Source organism: Dipodomys merriami, unplaced genomic scaffold (genome assembly GCF_024711535.1).
Source record: "Dipodomys merriami isolate MVZ:Mamm:240054 unplaced genomic scaffold, mDipMer1.0.p SCAF_4, whole genome shotgun sequence".
Lineage (NCBI taxonomy): Eukaryota > Metazoa > Chordata > Mammalia > Rodentia > Heteromyidae > Dipodomys > Dipodomys merriami.
The window spans coordinates 18,173,797-18,190,787 of NW_027205603.1; the positions used below are offsets into that span (position 1 = coordinate 18,173,797).

Genomic DNA, 16,991 nt, shown 5'->3' on the forward strand with positions numbered 1-16,991 from the left:
CTTACTGGAATGATATGAAAAGCAGAATAGAGTTGAGGCATCCAAGATTAGGCAGCTTGAATTAGCTGGACTTGGCTACTACCAACAGCAGATACATGAGCAACCCTGCCAAGACCAGCCAGGTAGAGAGCAGGAACAGAGTTGACAAAGAAGCTCCATGAGTGGCTTTATGCACAGCAAACGAAAATATTCACATTAAAAATTGTATATACATCTATAATTTTCCATTCATTCTTTTTAAATGGATTCACTTTCTCTTTTTTGCTTACTGTATCTTAAAATTTTGCAAACTTCTTTTCAAATAATTTTTAGGCTGGGTGCCAGTGGTTCATGTCAATAATCCTAGGTAATCAGGAGGCTGAGATCAGAGGATCTTGTTTGAAGCCGGTTAAGACAGGAAAGTCTGTGAGAGTCTTATCTCAAATTAACAACCAGAAAATCTGGAAGTGGAACTATGGCTCAAGTGATATAGTGCTAGTCTTGAGCACAAAAGCTCAAAGACAATGCCTAGCTCTAAATTCAAGCCCCAGGGCTGGTGCGTGCACATGCGTGCACACACACACACACACACACACACACACACACACACACACACTCACACACACACACACACGTTTGTTTTTTAATCATATTGTTTCTTACATTTCTTCCTATTTGTATGATTATTGGGTGTGTTCTTTTATTCTCCCTGAGTTTGTTTTGCTATGTTGCTAAACTTAAATAAAAATAATTTCAGTTATAATTATCTGAATATCCCTTACTCTGAATATATTTTAGCTGCATCCCACAATAAATACTTATTTTCATTTCTTATTATTATTTGAAAATAATTTAGTTTTTCCTTTTAGCTCAAACTATTGTATTGTATAATGAATTTTCCCATTGTGTTTTAAGGAGTATTAATTTTTTTTATCTCACGTGCACTGGGGCATGCCTCAAAAAACAGAATACTTGGTTTGCAAGCACAAGATTCTAAATTCAAACCACAGTACTGCCCACAAAAAATATAGTGCTGTAAGACAGTGCAATCTTTCATAGTATTATTTTTGAAATAATAGAGGGTTGGTTGCATAATGACATAATGTGATCAGTTTCAGTATTGTCCAACTATTCATCAGAAATATATTCATTTTCTCATAAGATACAGGATTCTGGTACTATTAATCAAATCTGTTTCTAAAAGAAGTCATTATTCTCTAATTTCACAATCAATAAGAGGCATGACATGATGTCTTCCTGAATGACAATGGATTTCTCAAGTGCTTCTTTTAGTCATAGCAGTTACTACTTTAAGCATTTTGAAGACTTCATTTTGTTTTTAAACTTTATTTCCTCCTCTAGCTAAAATTGCATCATGTGTAGCCACAGCTCTAATAGTGGCTTTTGATTTGAAGTGTATTTTTCTAGATATTATAGATGTCAAGTCTCTTTTCATTACTATTGCTTCATTTTTAAATATTTTATTTCTCTTTTGTTACACTTCCCTTGTCATGATTTAGCTTATGTTTCTATATTTCATGATTTGGATATATAATCTTTACATAATACTATTTCACCTGTGCTTATTCACATATCTGGTTATATTTCCATCATTCATTTTTTTCTTTCTATCCTACTTTAAAAATGCTTTTCTTACTTTCCTTTTGGATGATTAGATTTTATTATTACAATTGATTTTTTTATTTTCTAACTCTAGATTTAGAAGTTATGCTCTATAAAGTTTCTACTAATATATAAATAGTTTTTTGATGTATATATTTAGTTAAATAGAATGGTTATTTCAACTATTTCAGTCATTTACCTGTACATTTTAGAGTGCATACTTAAGGAAGCTCAATGTCAATTTATAGCTCTTTTATTCCCCCAATAATCCATATGCTTGCATTTTAGATCTTTTATGATATTTTACATTAGCCTATTGATTTAAATGTACTACTACTGTTCCAAACTTTAAATATTTGTTTCATATACTTGTCCTTTTTAAAACCAATATTATACTCATTATTCCTTGTCTTGAAAGCAATCATTAAATTGCTTTTGTGAGTTTTTCATGAGTATTTGATTCCTTGATTTATATTTTGAAGTCCATAGTGATCAATTTTATTTTTGTTATAACTGGAATCTTGATATTTTATTGAGTATATGAATGTAATTTTTTTTTTGTTTGTTGGTCGTGGGTCTTGAACTCTGGGCCTGGGCACTGTCCCTCAGCTCTTCAGCTCAAGGCTAGCGCTTTACCATTTGAGCCATAGTACCACTTTGGTTTTTCTGGTGGTTGGTTGGAGATGAGTCTCATGGACTTTCTTGTCTGGGTTGACTTTGAACCACAATCCTCAGATGTCAGCCTCCTGAGTAGCTAGGATTACAGGTATGAGCCACCAATGTCCAGCCACGAATGTAATCTGACCTTTCTTATCCTTCAGCCCTCAACTGCCTGACTAAATAATTCCATTATTGTTTTGTTTTTATAGTTATTATTTAAAAATAGGTAGTTTTGAATTGTATTTCTCCTCACCTCCACCATTTTTTTAAAAAAATTTCTGGATCTTGAATTGGCTCTTTTGCTCAAGGACAGCTCTCTATCACTTTGAGCTACAGTACCACATCTGGTTTTCTGGGAGTTATTTGGAGATAGAGTCAAGAATTTCTTTCTCCTGCTGGCGTTGAACTGTGATCCTCAGATCTCAGCTTCCCAAGTAATTAGGATTACAGACATGAGCCACTGGGCCTGGCTTGTTAATCCATTTTATTAAACTGAAATTCCTCTCTAGAAACTTTTCACATTTCTTTTTCTTTAATATTCTGTAATTTTTCTCCAAACTCAGGACATTTTGATTTTGGCCTCCTTTTTTAGGGTTGATTTTTTTCTTTTGCCATTTAAAAAAGTTTAATTTTATTGTCAAGATAATGTACAGAGGGGTTACAGTTACATATATACAGTAATGAGTATATTTCTCATCAAACATTGTTACCTCCTCCCTCATTTTTCTTCTACTTTCCGCTCCTCCTCAGCCTCATCCCCCCAAGTTGTAAAGTTCATTTCCACCATATTGTCTTATGAGTATTGTCTTATGAGAGTTGCATTGGTTTGCCCTTTGTCCTTTTTCTCACCATTTTGTTGTTCCCTTCCCCTCTCCCAATTCATATAAATGCATATACAAGATACAGGGTACCAAAATCAAATACTTTGGATACACTTTTAAGAACAAGATCATACAGTGATAAAACAGGGCTTCCTTTCACCTCAGTTGGAGGTGTTAGGGTTCACAAAACATACCAAAATTAATTGCAATTCAATAAGGATCAGAATGGTAAAAATAACTTGAGATTTGAAAATATTGTTTTTATGAAATATAAATAAAAGAGCATTCTTTTAAATATACAATATATTTACAAGTGATTAAATATATTAAATGTATTGAAATTAAACAGTTTACTTTTATCAATATTCTGAATGGTTAATATCTCTAGGTATAGAAAAACTGTTTTATAAATATTTTCATTGTGATTATTGTACATTTAAAGACTGAGGTGAAAATTTTATATTAAATTATTTAAAATGAGTGAAAAAGAAAACATTTTCAAGTTAATAGATTTGAGGAACCTGTGGTTTTCCATGTACATGTGTGTATTGATTGATTATAAGTAGACTGTCTTTCAACATCCTTTAATGTTCATATATTTAGGTTGGCAAAAAATCCTTTATTTTTCTTTCCTTTGGAGGCTTCCTCTGTCCTTGTATAATATAATATTTACTTTATGCTTTTTCTGTTTCTTTTTTTTTAAAACCATTCCTGGGACTTGAACTCTGGACATTGTCACTGAGCTTTTGTGTTCAAGGCTAGCACTCTACAACTTGAGCCACAACTCCACTTCTAGCTTTTGGTGGTTTACTGGAGATAAGAGTCTCATAGGAAGGGGAAACAAAGGAGGAGGCTACAATGCTTGATAAGAAATGTACTCATTATCTTGCCCATGTAATTGTAACCCCTCTGTACAGTATTTTCACAATTAAAAAAAAGATACATGAATCACCACTTGGAAAAAAAAATAAGAGTCTCATGGACTTACCTACCATGGCTGGCTTCATACTGTGATCCTCAGGTCTTAGCCTCCTGAGTAGCTAGGATTACAGGTATGAGCCATTGCTACCTGACTGTTTTATTTTTAATCTCTCTTTTTCTCTTTCTCCCTTTCCTTCCCTTTCCCTTTCCTTTCCTTCCCTTCTCTTCCGTTCTCTTCCTTTCTTCCATACTGGTACTGTGGCTTGCATTCTTGCTTGGCTTTTTCTTCAAGGTTGGCACTCTGCTCCCCTTCTGGCTTTTTGCTGATTAATTGAAGATAAGAGGCTCACCAACTTTTCAGCTACTCAGTCTCCCTATTAATTATGATTCCAGGTGTGAGCCACCATAGCTCAGCTAATAGTTTTCATACTGGTTAATTATATACAAGGAGAAAGAATTCTCCTAGTTTCTGATTATCCTTAGTTTTAGTTACAGAGCAAGGACTCTCTGTCCAAGGCACAGAGAAGCCAGTGGTAGGGCATTAGTGTTTTGCAAAAAGAAAAGACTTTACTATAGCAGGGCCTGCAAGAAGGTCAGGAGCTATTAGTTCAAGGCTTATTTATGGATCAGTGGTGGCAGGGGAGTTTGGAGAACAGGAGAAGGGAAAACTTTACTGTTGGCACACCTCTTCAAGAATACTTGTTTCTTTTTGTAGAAAGGCAGTTAAGTTCTCCCAAGGGGTATTGAGAGTTTATAGTATAGTTGGCTAGATGGAGGTGGCTTGTTCAATGCATGTCCATTTTTGAAAAAGCTGATTCCAAACTGTAAAAATAATTAGTAGTAGGCTTGGAGGCTTTTGTTGAAAGACAACTTAAAACCTTTATTATTGAATGGAGTTATGCTCAGGTGTACTTAGGCTTTAGCTGTTTTCATTAAGTTTCCATCATGCATTTTAGGATTTTGGACTGAAATTCTTCTTTTGTGTAAATATTGCACTCACTGTTACCTAATAATGGTTTTATTTTCTTCAACTGGTCTTCTACATTTCAGAAGCAAGCCAGAACCAGGGCCTTGTGGTGGTTGTGCAGTAGTTCGGCAAATACCCAGGGAGTGCCACATACATATTCCCAGTGCAGGGAGCCAAGACCAAAAGTACTGGGAGGAGGCAGGACTGCAATTTCTGTCTGGCAAAGCTTTATAAAGCCTACTTTGTAGACGGGAAATCACATGTAGTTTGGCATGGCTTGGGGAATTCAGCTTATGTCATGTGGTTTTTCTTTACCCTATCTCCAATACAAGTAGGAGACATAACTCTCCTAACTCAGTATTTTTTCAACATTGTTTCACATCTTATTTTTAGTTTCATAGTTACTATCTCCTTGTCTCTTTGTTTTGTTTTTGATTTTAGTTTTTATTTTTATTTTCAGTGTTTGTACAGGGGTTTTAAAACATAATTTTTGTCTCTTTGCGATTTGGTTGCACTTTATGCTAAGATGATATTAATCTCATTTTTATTTGCCCTATTTCATTTAATGAAAAAAAATTCTGGTTATTTTTACTATGTGTTTAGAGCACAATGAAAGAGTATAAGAAGGAATTTATTCTTTTAACCTGCTGATTTTTTTTCCTTTAGTAGAAAGAGGAATTCTATTATACTTCAGTTAATTCCTTTGTAATCACTTGCATACCACCCAATGTGTTTTCTAATAGATTTCTATCTACCACAAATGAGGGAAACCATGCAACCTTTGTTTCTCTGGGTCTGGCTTACTTCACTTAATTTTTCTAAGTCTTTCCATTTCTGAATGTTACAATATTATCTTTTTAATGGATGAGTAAAATTATATTGTGTATGTCTACCACATTTTCTTGACCCATTCTTCCATTGAGGGGCATCTGGGCTGGTCCATAAGCTGGTCCATAGATAAGCTGGTCCATAGACTCTATGGAGAGATCAAATACCATGTTTTTTTTTAAATTTTTTTTATTGTAAAGATACTATACAGAGGGTTACAGTTACATGAGTGAGGTAATGAGTACACTTGCTCTTGAACATTGTTACCCCTCCATTGTTTTCCCCCTACCATCCCCTCCCTCCCTCCCTTCCCCAAGGTTCTTTTTTTTTTTTTTATTGTGATTAAGTGATTACTTAATTTTCGGAAATTCACAGTATTGTGGAATAATGATGCTCATTTAAAGTCACAAGTTCATTCTAACTTTCCTGGAGCAAATTGTCTATCACAGTCTGTAATATATAACGGTGCTCACATGTTATATACCATATATGTGATCAGCAGCATGGGGATATTTGGTAGTGGTTCAACCAGATGAGTGGGAGTTCTTTGTTTCTTAAGTCCTGTTAGTTTTGTCATATCACCTAACATTTTGGATTTATCATCCACTTATCAGGGAGACCATGTACTGTTTGTCTCTTCGTTCTTGGCTTACCTCGCTCAACATGATTCCTTCTAGCTCCATCCATTTCCCTGCAAATGCCATTATTTTGTCATTTCTAATGGCTGCATAATATTCCATTGTGTATAGATACCACAATTTTTGGATCCATTCATCTGTGGTGGGGCATCTAGGTTGTTTCCATATCCTAGCTATTGCGAACAGTGCTGCAATAAACATGGAGGTGCACGTGTCCTTGTATATTGGCTCCTGTTGTTCAGGGTAGATGCCTAGAAGTGGTATGACTGGGTCATAAGGGAGGTCAATCTTTAGCTTTCTAAGGACCCTCCAGACTGCTTTCCAAAGTGGTTGTATGAGTGTACATTCCCACCAGCAGTGTAATAGCGTTCCTCGTTCTCCACATCCCCTCCAGCATTTGTTGTTGGCTGATTTGTGGATGTCACATACCATGTTTTTAAAGAAAGACTAGGTCAAACCTCAACAAAATAAGCACTAAGAAAGGAGTACATGCAAGAAGAGAATGGGAGTCAAGGGGTGAGGGGTAGAGAAATGAAAGTGAGAAGAGAGGGAGATTGTAGTAAAAAATTCATTATATATACCACAAAATTAAGATAGGAAATGGAAGAGTAGGTTGAAAAAGGGTGGGACTATTGCAGGGGTGACAACAGATCAAGATGCAATGTATTCATAAACTACTCCTTGGAACTTCCTTTTTGCAACTACTTAAAGGAAATAAAAAATAAAAATACAAGGAAGAAGAATTTAAAAATATATCATTGTAACTACTTGACACATCATGTCTTATTTAACTAAAGCTTTTCATCTTTATTTCTCACTCTGTTTATGACATTTGGTAATGGCAAAAGAAGTTTCTCCTTCATACATGTTAAAGCATACTTATCATCTATAAGTGAGTTTTATATTTTTTTGGCTTATCCTATGCAGAAGGGAGAAAAAATGCTTCTGGTGGAATGTTTATTACAGAAAAACAACTCTTCAGAAATGTAGTGAAAATGTCTCATGCATAAGTCAGGACACAAATAAGAGAACAAAAAAGGTTTCTAGGAGAAGAGACATGTTACTAATGCCCACTTTGAAAGTAGTGACCTAAGGCTCTCTCAGACAAAATCTTAAGGGAAATAATTCATGTAACACATATCATTGACGTAAAGAGGAGCCAGCTAGGCTTTGGTGTCAGGTAAGATATGTTATATTATTTTATTTATTTATTTTATTGTGAACATACTGTACAGAGGGGTTACAATTACATGGGTAGATATTTTATTCTAATTATATAATACTTTAAAAAAGTTATATAAATCTGTCCTTAAGGAAATGTTGAAATTTGTTCCAATGAATTGCTGTTATAAGTGATAAAAATGTGTTTTCATAGCCAGTGCTTTAAGATAGCATATGTGCAATATAATTCCAGCCAACTTAACTCACTGATTCTGAATAATTATTCTTTAGAATAACCCAGGTGTGGTGTTTTTCTTACTCATTGATTAGATCCTAGCATACCAATGCTCAATTCAAATTCTTAATGGTTTCCCACTGTTTTTCAGGTGTTGCTACAGTCTTTCCCAATCTCATTTGTTATGTACCTGTTACATGGTGCCTGTCAGCCTACCTTGGTGTCTACCAATCCTTCCACACTGGATCTTTAAAAGGCAAAATTAGTCATCCTTCCTAATTTGTACTTACTTTTTTCCTTAACTTATCCTTCAACATAGTAATTGTAACTGTAGATTTTTTTGTTTGTTTTAGTTAAATGCTTTTTGTCTAGAATAGACTGGCTTCAAACTTATGATACTCTTTTCTTAGCTTCCTGATGTCTGGGATTACAGGTATATATACATGACTAGCTAGATACTGATTTTATTTTTTGCATTTCTATCCATCAAAGATTTTCTGTGTATCTTAGGTTCCAACAAATACTGGTGATTGGATGAAGTTAACATTTGTTTAATTAAATTTAGTATAATTGACAAAACCAGAAAGGGGTATATATAAGGGATAATATATTGTTTCTACAAATGTGTACATTATGTAAAGTTTATATCAGGTTAATATATTGAAACCACACTTAAACCATTATACTTCAAATCTCACCATCTCAAATAATTAAAAAAGGTCAGCTTTCAGAAGGGCTTAGGTAACTCTTCCCATAGCTGGAAGAATACTCTACAGAGCTACTAACATATCACATCTATATAAAGTCAATATCACTCAAAACTGCCTCCGCTCTGACTCAGTATATCTTTGAAATTTCTGTTTAAATTTATAAAAGGTCTCTGATTCTGAATTTTTAAAATATATTGATAAACATGCAGCAATATATTTTATGCGGTAAGTAAACAAAGTATTCATTAAGAGAAAACATGATGGCCAAGAGGAAAATGGATCTTTACAACAGTTGTGATTGGTAGCTAGAAATAAAATCCATGTACTTAAGATCTGGTTAGTAGCTTGGTATATAGAAATAAATTTAAGCTTAAGTGCCCAATTCTACGAGTCTTTGTATGATATTAAAATCTACATGTAGAATATGTAAATAATCTTATTTTCAGAATGCTTTTAATAGCTGTCTTTTAGCTCGATGTGACTTATCGAAGGGTTAGCTTTCTAAACTCAAATAAGCATATTTGTAATAAAACATGTGAAGAACTCTATTACAGTATTTAATTTAATGGAATTTACTTGGAAGTATTGGATACCCATTAAGAGTGTTATCTCAATTACAAAGGATAATGTACCTACTTGCTTGCCTTTTGTTGTTTTTGAAATGCTTTTAATTGGATTAAAATGACTAAATGGCCTATTTAATTATAAGCCTACTCCAAAACTATATTATTCTTTTTTATATTTTTATATTATATATGTTTTATATTATTTATTTGCATGTATTTTTTCTTATGGGAATGGTATGAAGTCTTAATTATAATCTTCAACTAACCTGATGCTTCTAGAATGGCAAACAATTTAGTCCAAAATTATGTCTAACTTTTAAACAAGTTCAACTGAAAGAAAAAAAATTGTATCAATATTGGGGCTTGAACTAATGGTCTAGGTACTATCCCTTAGCTTTTTGGACCAAAGCTGGGACTTTAGCACTTGATCCATAGCTTCACTTCTGATTTTTTGATAGTTAGTTGGAGATAAGTATCTCATTAACATTTTGCTGGATTGGTTTCCAGCCATTAAGTGGAGGTGTGGTAGAGCACCTGACTTGTGTGAAAAAGCTAAAGAGGTAGAGCTTCCTGGCCCTGAGTTCAAACCACAGTACCCAGTATAAAAGAGAAAGAGACAGCTAGACAGAAAGAAACAAGAGACAGAGACATAGAGAGAGACAGTCACTGTGTGTGTGTGTGTGTATGTGTGTGTGTGAGAGAGAGAGAGAGAGAGAAAGACAGCCAGACAGAATCAGGAAGATAGAAAGAGAAAGAGAAAGACTTGTTCAGTAGTTTCAATCTTAGTGAATGCTTCTAATTAAATTATATACTTCAGGTCATCAGAGATTATTTAACCTTAAAGTCTTTTCAATTTTTATTCTTTAAAAATATAATAGGGCACCCTGTAAAGATGAGAAATAATAGGCCATAAAACTGAAAGTAAATATTCCCAGATAGTAATTTGCTAGTGGGTACAGGCAATGCCAGTCTTCTAATGCACATTCTTTTTTTTATTTCTTTTTCATAACCATCTAATGGCAAAAAACAAATAAATAGGAAGTGAATTCATTGCAAAGTCCTCTCGAGAATTCTGTATCTCTGGCAATTATTTCCACTCACTACTACCACAGCAGGTTAGGCTCCTCCATTAGACAACAAGATTTTTCTCATTTTTCAAATGTCTCTTAAATTCATATAAATTTATTTACAATTTTGTATGAAAAGTGTAATCTATAAATATTTCAGTATTTTAAATAGATAACACTTCATTGTATGATTTCTAGTTGGGTTCTGGATAGTAAATTAGCTCTGGGTTAATCTCGGCCTAAATTCCAAGTTGGCTACACTATCAGTTTACTCGTAATTTAGTCAAGTAATAAGCTGCCAAAAATATGACTTACTTCAAAAAAGAAAGAATGAAAAAAAGAAAGACAGAAAGGAGAAAGAAAAAGAGAGACAGAGAAAGAGGAACAGAGAGGAGAAAGAAAGAGAAAAGAAAGAAAGAAAGGAGGAAAGGAAGAAAGGGAGGGAAGGAGGGAGGTAAGAAGGAAGGAAGGAAGAAGAAAGAAAAAAAGAAAGAGAAAGAAAAACAAAGATTAAGATTTTTGCTTGTCTTCTAATGGTTATCCGGCAAGCATCAGCTTCATGAAGGGCAGAATATATATCTGCCTGTAAAAACAAGCCCTATTTCACTTAGCAGGAAGAAAAGTGAACATGAAAAGCATCCTTGACTTTCCCGGGATGTGAAAAACCATCTATGTAAATTGAGCGTCTTTTTCTGTCTTAAGGGATATGTGTCATTGTGTTTAAAGAACATTCAAAAAATGAACTGATTTGAGTTGGGAAGGTGGCTCAGTGGTAGAGTGCTTGCCTTGCATGCATGAAGCCCTGGGTTCGATTCCTCAGTACCACATAAGCAGAAATAGCCAGATGTGGCTCTGTGGCACTAGGCACAAGGCACTAGCCTTGATGTGGCTCAAGGCACTAGCCTTGAGCTGAAGAGCTGAGGGACAGCACCCAGGCCCAAAGTTAGGCCCTGAGACCAGAAACAAACAAACAAACAAACAAAACTAATTTAAAACAAACTCCCTTATTTGTAATAACTAGAACATGCCTGTGATATTAACAGGGGATCTCAAGAACCCAAATCACTAAGTGCATAGAACCAGGTATAATGAAGTCTATCAACACGAACTCCAAGCCTTGGAAACAAGAGGTTTTTATGTCTTGAATGCAATTATTGTTCTTCTGTTCTGTAATACCCTGTGTCTTGTATATAAGTTTATTGGGTCTGCAGAAGGGAAAGGGAATCACAGAAACAGTGGGACAAGGGATGAACTAATGTAACAATGGTACTTGACACTGTGCTGGAAATGAACTGTACGACTTGAGGGGAGGGGAGCTGGGTAAGAGAAGAAAACGAGGGAGAAGATAACACTTTAAAAATAAATGCTCCGCGCTGCGCCTCGGAGAGATGGCGCTGGAGGCCGGCAATACGGACGGCCAGCTCTCTGGGACCCGGGCTCTGGAAAGGACTGGAAAGCGCTGGAAGGACCTTCCAGAGCACGGCTCCAGCATGGATGCCTACATCACATTATGGGACTGTTAAAGCTGTAGATTCAAGTGAAGAGCGTTTTTCTGATTCTGATGAAGAGGGCTCTCTTGGACATGCAAGCGCCAGAGATGTCTGAACCTGCCACCGAAACCAGAGCCTTGTCAGTTTGACCAGAGCAGTCAGAAAGCCAGCTGTTGCTGGAGGAAAGAAGACAGCCTATGGGAAGCTGTTCTTCAGGAACAGACTCAAGATGCAGTGGCCAGTGAACTTGGTGTCTTGGAGATGGAAGGCAGTATTGACAGGAGCAGGCAATCGGAGACCTACAATGATTTGCTTGCTAAGAAACTTAGGAAAGAATCTCAGGAGTGTACAAAAGCTTTAGACAAAGGGCTAGATGAGTATATGGATAGTGGTAAAAAACCCGAGTTGAGGGAAGAAGAAAATGGGCAGAGTCATCTCAAACAGAAGCCACCTGCCAGAGACAGACTGGGCTCCAGACTGGAAATGGACTACAAAGGCCGATCTGAGATCTCAGAAGATGCTAGTCAAGAGAAAGTAGCTGATGAAATTGCCTTCAGGTGACAGGAGGCAAAGAAGGATCTGAGTAGTGAGTAGTGAGTAGTGAGGATGATTGGGAACAAAAAGGCAATTGAGCTTCTGATGGAAACTCCTCAAGTGGAACAGAATGGGGGTGTTCTCATAATGAATGGTAGTAGAAGAACACCAGGCAGAGTTTTTCTAAATCTCTCGAAAAACTCCCCTTGTATCAGTGAAGAAAAATTAAGGACATTTTCTACATTGAAAATCAAAAGGAATATGAAAATAAAAAAGCTGCTAGGAAGAGGAGAACACAACTATTGGGGAAGAAAATGACACAGGCTATTAAAAGTCTGAATTTTCCAGAGGAGGATGACACATCCCGGGAAACCTCTGCCAGCGACACCAACCAGGCCCTGGCTTTTCTAGGTGAGCCACCTGAGTGCCGTGGGGATGCCAGGCTGGGCACAGACAAGGCCTTCCACGTGGACCACTTGCCTGACTTGGACTTATATTAAAAGCGCATCGTGGACATTTTCTACATGTATAGTGTAGCAAATGTTTCTGCTGTCTGATTTACTTTGTACTGACAGACTTGAGAATCTGGAGGAGAGAGCTGTTTCTTGCTGTTAGTAAGTGGGCAAAGGAATGTAACAAAGTGAAGCATTCGAGATGCTCGTGTGTGACACAGCACTGGAAAGTGTGCAGCACAGTGTTTAACCTCTCAGGCGGCTGCATGTGCTGATGTGAATTATGACGATTACCAGCTGATATTTTGTTTTGACCAGGTCATGATAACATGCTATTCACAACTTCTATTAGGTTCTAGCTCTGATTTGTCTTTGTGCTGAATTATGCTGTGGTTTCAAAACATTCCATTAGAGCTTGAGGGAACACTAAATTGCTACAAATACATTCATGCTCATGTTAGTGTTTTTCTGTGTTACTAAGAACTTGGTCCTTTGGAGTTTGGTTGGTTGGTTGGTTTGTTCAGAGATAGGATCTTACTGTATATTTCAGGCTGGCATGATGACTCCTCAGCCTCCTGGTGTTTTGAGTCCTCAGCCTCCTGAGTGTTAGGATTATAGGTGGATAAGTCCCCTGGCCCCCTGTTTTTAGGCAATTCTAAGGACAAGGACTTAAAACAAGCTTCTATTGTTGGTCCTTTCCATTTGTTTGTTTGCAGAGAAACAAATGTCAGAAGCTTTCCAAAGAAATACGGTTCTTTTTTGAGTTGTACTTAAAACTCTGTGATCCACATCTGTGTTATTATCATGGACATTTCAAATTCCCAGTGATGGTTTGCCTAAGATTTGTTTTACTTTATGTTAAAGAAGCTAGGTATTTATGTCACATCTGCATGGTTTCAAATTGCTCATTTTTGTTAAAGAAAAAAAATAGTAAATATGTTTCTAGCGTTAACTAGTTTCCAGAATAAATTCAACAGAAATGTGCTCATGAAACAAAAATTTGTATATTAAGAAAAAATATGATTCACCAATTATAAATGGTCTTTACAATGTATTTGAAGTCTTTTAGTAGTTCCTAAAAATGTATTATTGGCACTTGGATTTCAGAGGGAAGTGGCTATTAGTTGCTTTTTATTTATAAATTGTGCAAAAATAAATTTGTTTTTTTGGCAGTCCTTAAAATAAATAAATAAATGCACTCATTACCTTCCTTATGAAACTGTAACCCCCTGTTCATCACCATTACAATAAAGGTATTTAAAAACATAAACACATAAATAGGGTGGAGAGGAAAGCATTCCTGTAACCTGTGTCTGTTTGGAAGTTCTGTTACATCAGAGTTGGCAATGGGTATGCAGTCAGGCTCCACAGAGACACTCAAGCCTAATGTAATAGGATGGCGGGCAGTTTCTGAGTAGTGCACTATTCCAAGATTAATCTAGCAGGGTTGATGTACTTAAGGAAAAGAAGCATTTTCTGCTGCTGATTTGCTGGTAAATGACAGGCCTAAATGCAGATAATGTGACTTGTCTCTACTTCCCACACCCTCCAACATGTACATAGAAATAGTTAAGACATCGTAGTGGCCAATCCTGCTGTGGTAGCAGTGGGTGAAAATGGTAGCCAGAGATACAGCATTCTTGAGAGGACTTTGCAACAAATTCACTTCCTATTTTTTTTTTTTTTTTTGCCAAATGACTTAGCCTTTCAAGCTTTCATTTCCTCATTATAGCATTGCAAATCTTTATATTGTAGGAACATTTGGAAGGCATAGGAAGCTAGATCAAGTAAAGCATATTAGAAGTGGGCAATAAGATACCTAATACACATACAATATTACTATGAGTATGTGGGTGGACTAGCGATGAAATGAACTCATTTGAAAAGTTACCTTACCACTCATTTCCAGAACTGTTGTCAAGGAAGAGAACAAAGAAACCAAAGCCAAGAGAGCTGTAAGTGACCTCAGTGTATAAGACATTTAGCTGTCTTTTGGCCATATGTGATCTGAGTCTCTTAGCAATTAGCACAATGGAATCACATTTATTTAAGTAACTTTATAGTCATTGCTTATATGCTGAGCAGGGCTGATTCATTTCACACATCATTTACAGCTTGTTATAGAGTTCCTTCAAAACTAATACCCAAACATGTTGGATAAAGGAAAGAAGACAGACAATTTTGTTTGGTTGTTTTGTTCCTTCCCTCCCCCCACTGATTTTTTAATACTGCATTCTAAAGTTCTTATAATATTGGCTATATTAAAAGTCCTGTGCTTTATACCCCGTTGTGAATGCAAACTTCCTAACAGTCGCTATTGCAGTGGGAGAATTTTTATTTGCACTTAGTCTGATTGTCCTTTTAATCTAAAATTGTACTGAGAGAAGATTTAAAAGCAGCATAATTCATTTAAAGAGATTAAATAGAAAAATAAAGTGCTAATTGAGCTTAAGTTAGAAGTAAGCCCTAGAACACAACTTATTGTTGTTTTGTTATTGTCCCCAACAGTAAAAATGTATCTTGTTTATTAGAGAGTTTAATTGTTAAAAATTTCTTTTGTCTCCTATTTCTTTATTTGTCAAAATACCTTTTTCTTCTCCACACTCGTAAACCAAACTTTGGTGATCAAAATCAAAATACAGACAATTAGAAAATTAATTTGTCATATCCCACTCTAAGATGCAAGGAAGATATTTTTCACTTATGTCTATCCAAGCAAATATGATCAATAAAACACAAGAAGAGGTATGTGCTATGGAAAGAGGTAGGATACATTCTCATGTAAATCTCATGTTCAAAATTTATTTACTTATTTTTTCTCAAATCATTTGAATCACCAAAAATGCACTTCTTGTTTCATACATGAAAAGAAATATGTCAGATATAAAATAAATCAAATTCTCTACCTTTGAGAGAGGAAAAAGGGAAATCATAATGTATAATATTGTATTGCAATATAACCCACTAGAAAACATGTACTACAATGGCAATCTCATGCAACATTTGTTACTAAAAGGCTGTGGGAGAACAGAGGAAAGTGATAGCATCATTGGTTTCTGAAGAACAGAAGAGACAAAGGAGGTGCCAGCTGTTGACTGGTCTTATGGAGTGTGAAGGATGTGGTATTTAGAAAGTAGGTGGTGCTCCACTTAGAGTGTATCCAAAGGAAGAAGGAGAGCTGAATTCTAGGAGATGAACAGAATCTGAGTTGAAAGGAACATAGACTGTTTAATAGGGATTAAGGAGATAAGTGTAAATACTGAGGACACATTGTGCAAAAAATACATCACAAAGGAATGATGACTTTGTAGAATTCTGAAGGAGCCATTGGATAAGGTCAAAGAGCTTTTTTACTTTTATTTTTTTTTAAGAAAAGGAAATACACAAAGTGAAGGCATTTGGGAGGCTGTAGGAAAGACAGAAAGTAGACAAAAGATGAAAAATCATGATTAAGTTAAACAGAGAATTGAAGAGTCTATGTGTTTTTCAAGAAAAACTGAAGTGCATTTTAGCTAGAATTAGTGCAGTTCCCACATACAAGTAAATTAAAATTTAAAACAGAGACACTGAACGTTTAGGACATTGAATATGTAGATTTTTGCTCAAACCGGTTAGAACTGGCTCAAACCGGCTACGACCAGATCAAACCGGTTAGGACCGGATCGAACCGGCTCAAACCGGTTAGAACCGGCTCAAACCGGTCAGAACCGGATCAAACCGGTTAGAACCAGATCAAACCGGTTAGAACTGGGTCAAACCGGTTAGAACTGGATCAAACATGATAGGACTGGTTCAAACCAGATCAAACGGGTTAGGACCGGCTGTAACAGTCTCAAACCAGATCAAACCGGCCAGAACTGGTTCAAACCGGTCAGAACCGGCTCAAACCAGTTAGAACCGTTCAAACCGGTCAGAACCGGATCAAACCGGTCCAGACAGGCTAGAACCGGATCAAACCGGTTAGAACTGGATCAAAACGGTTAGGACGGGCTCAAACCGGCTCAAACCGGTCAGAACGGGCTCAAACCGATTAGAACCGGCTCAAACCGGTTAGGACTGACTCAATTAGGATCAAACCAGTTAGAACCGGTTCAAAAGGGTTAGAACAGGATCAAACCGGCTAGAACGGGCTCAAACCAGTTAGGACTGGTTCAAACCGGATCAATCCGGTTAGAACCGGTTCAAACTGGTCAGAACCGGACAAAACCGTTTAGAACCGGTTCAAACCGGATCAAACCGGTTAGAACCGGCTCAAACCGGTTAGGACTGACTCAATCCGGATCAAACCAGTTAGAACCGGTTCAAACCGGTCAGAACAGGATCAAACCGGCTAGAACGG

The 16,991-nt window shown here is 36.2% G+C and overlaps 1 pseudogene; it reads left to right on the forward strand.

Moving 5' to 3' along the window:
* The first annotated feature begins 11,564 nt into the window (after positions 1-11,564).
* LOC138805548 (phosphorylated adapter RNA export protein pseudogene) lies at positions 11,565-12,700 on the forward strand (annotated as a pseudogene).
* The last annotated feature ends 4,291 nt before the right edge of the window (positions 12,701-16,991 follow it).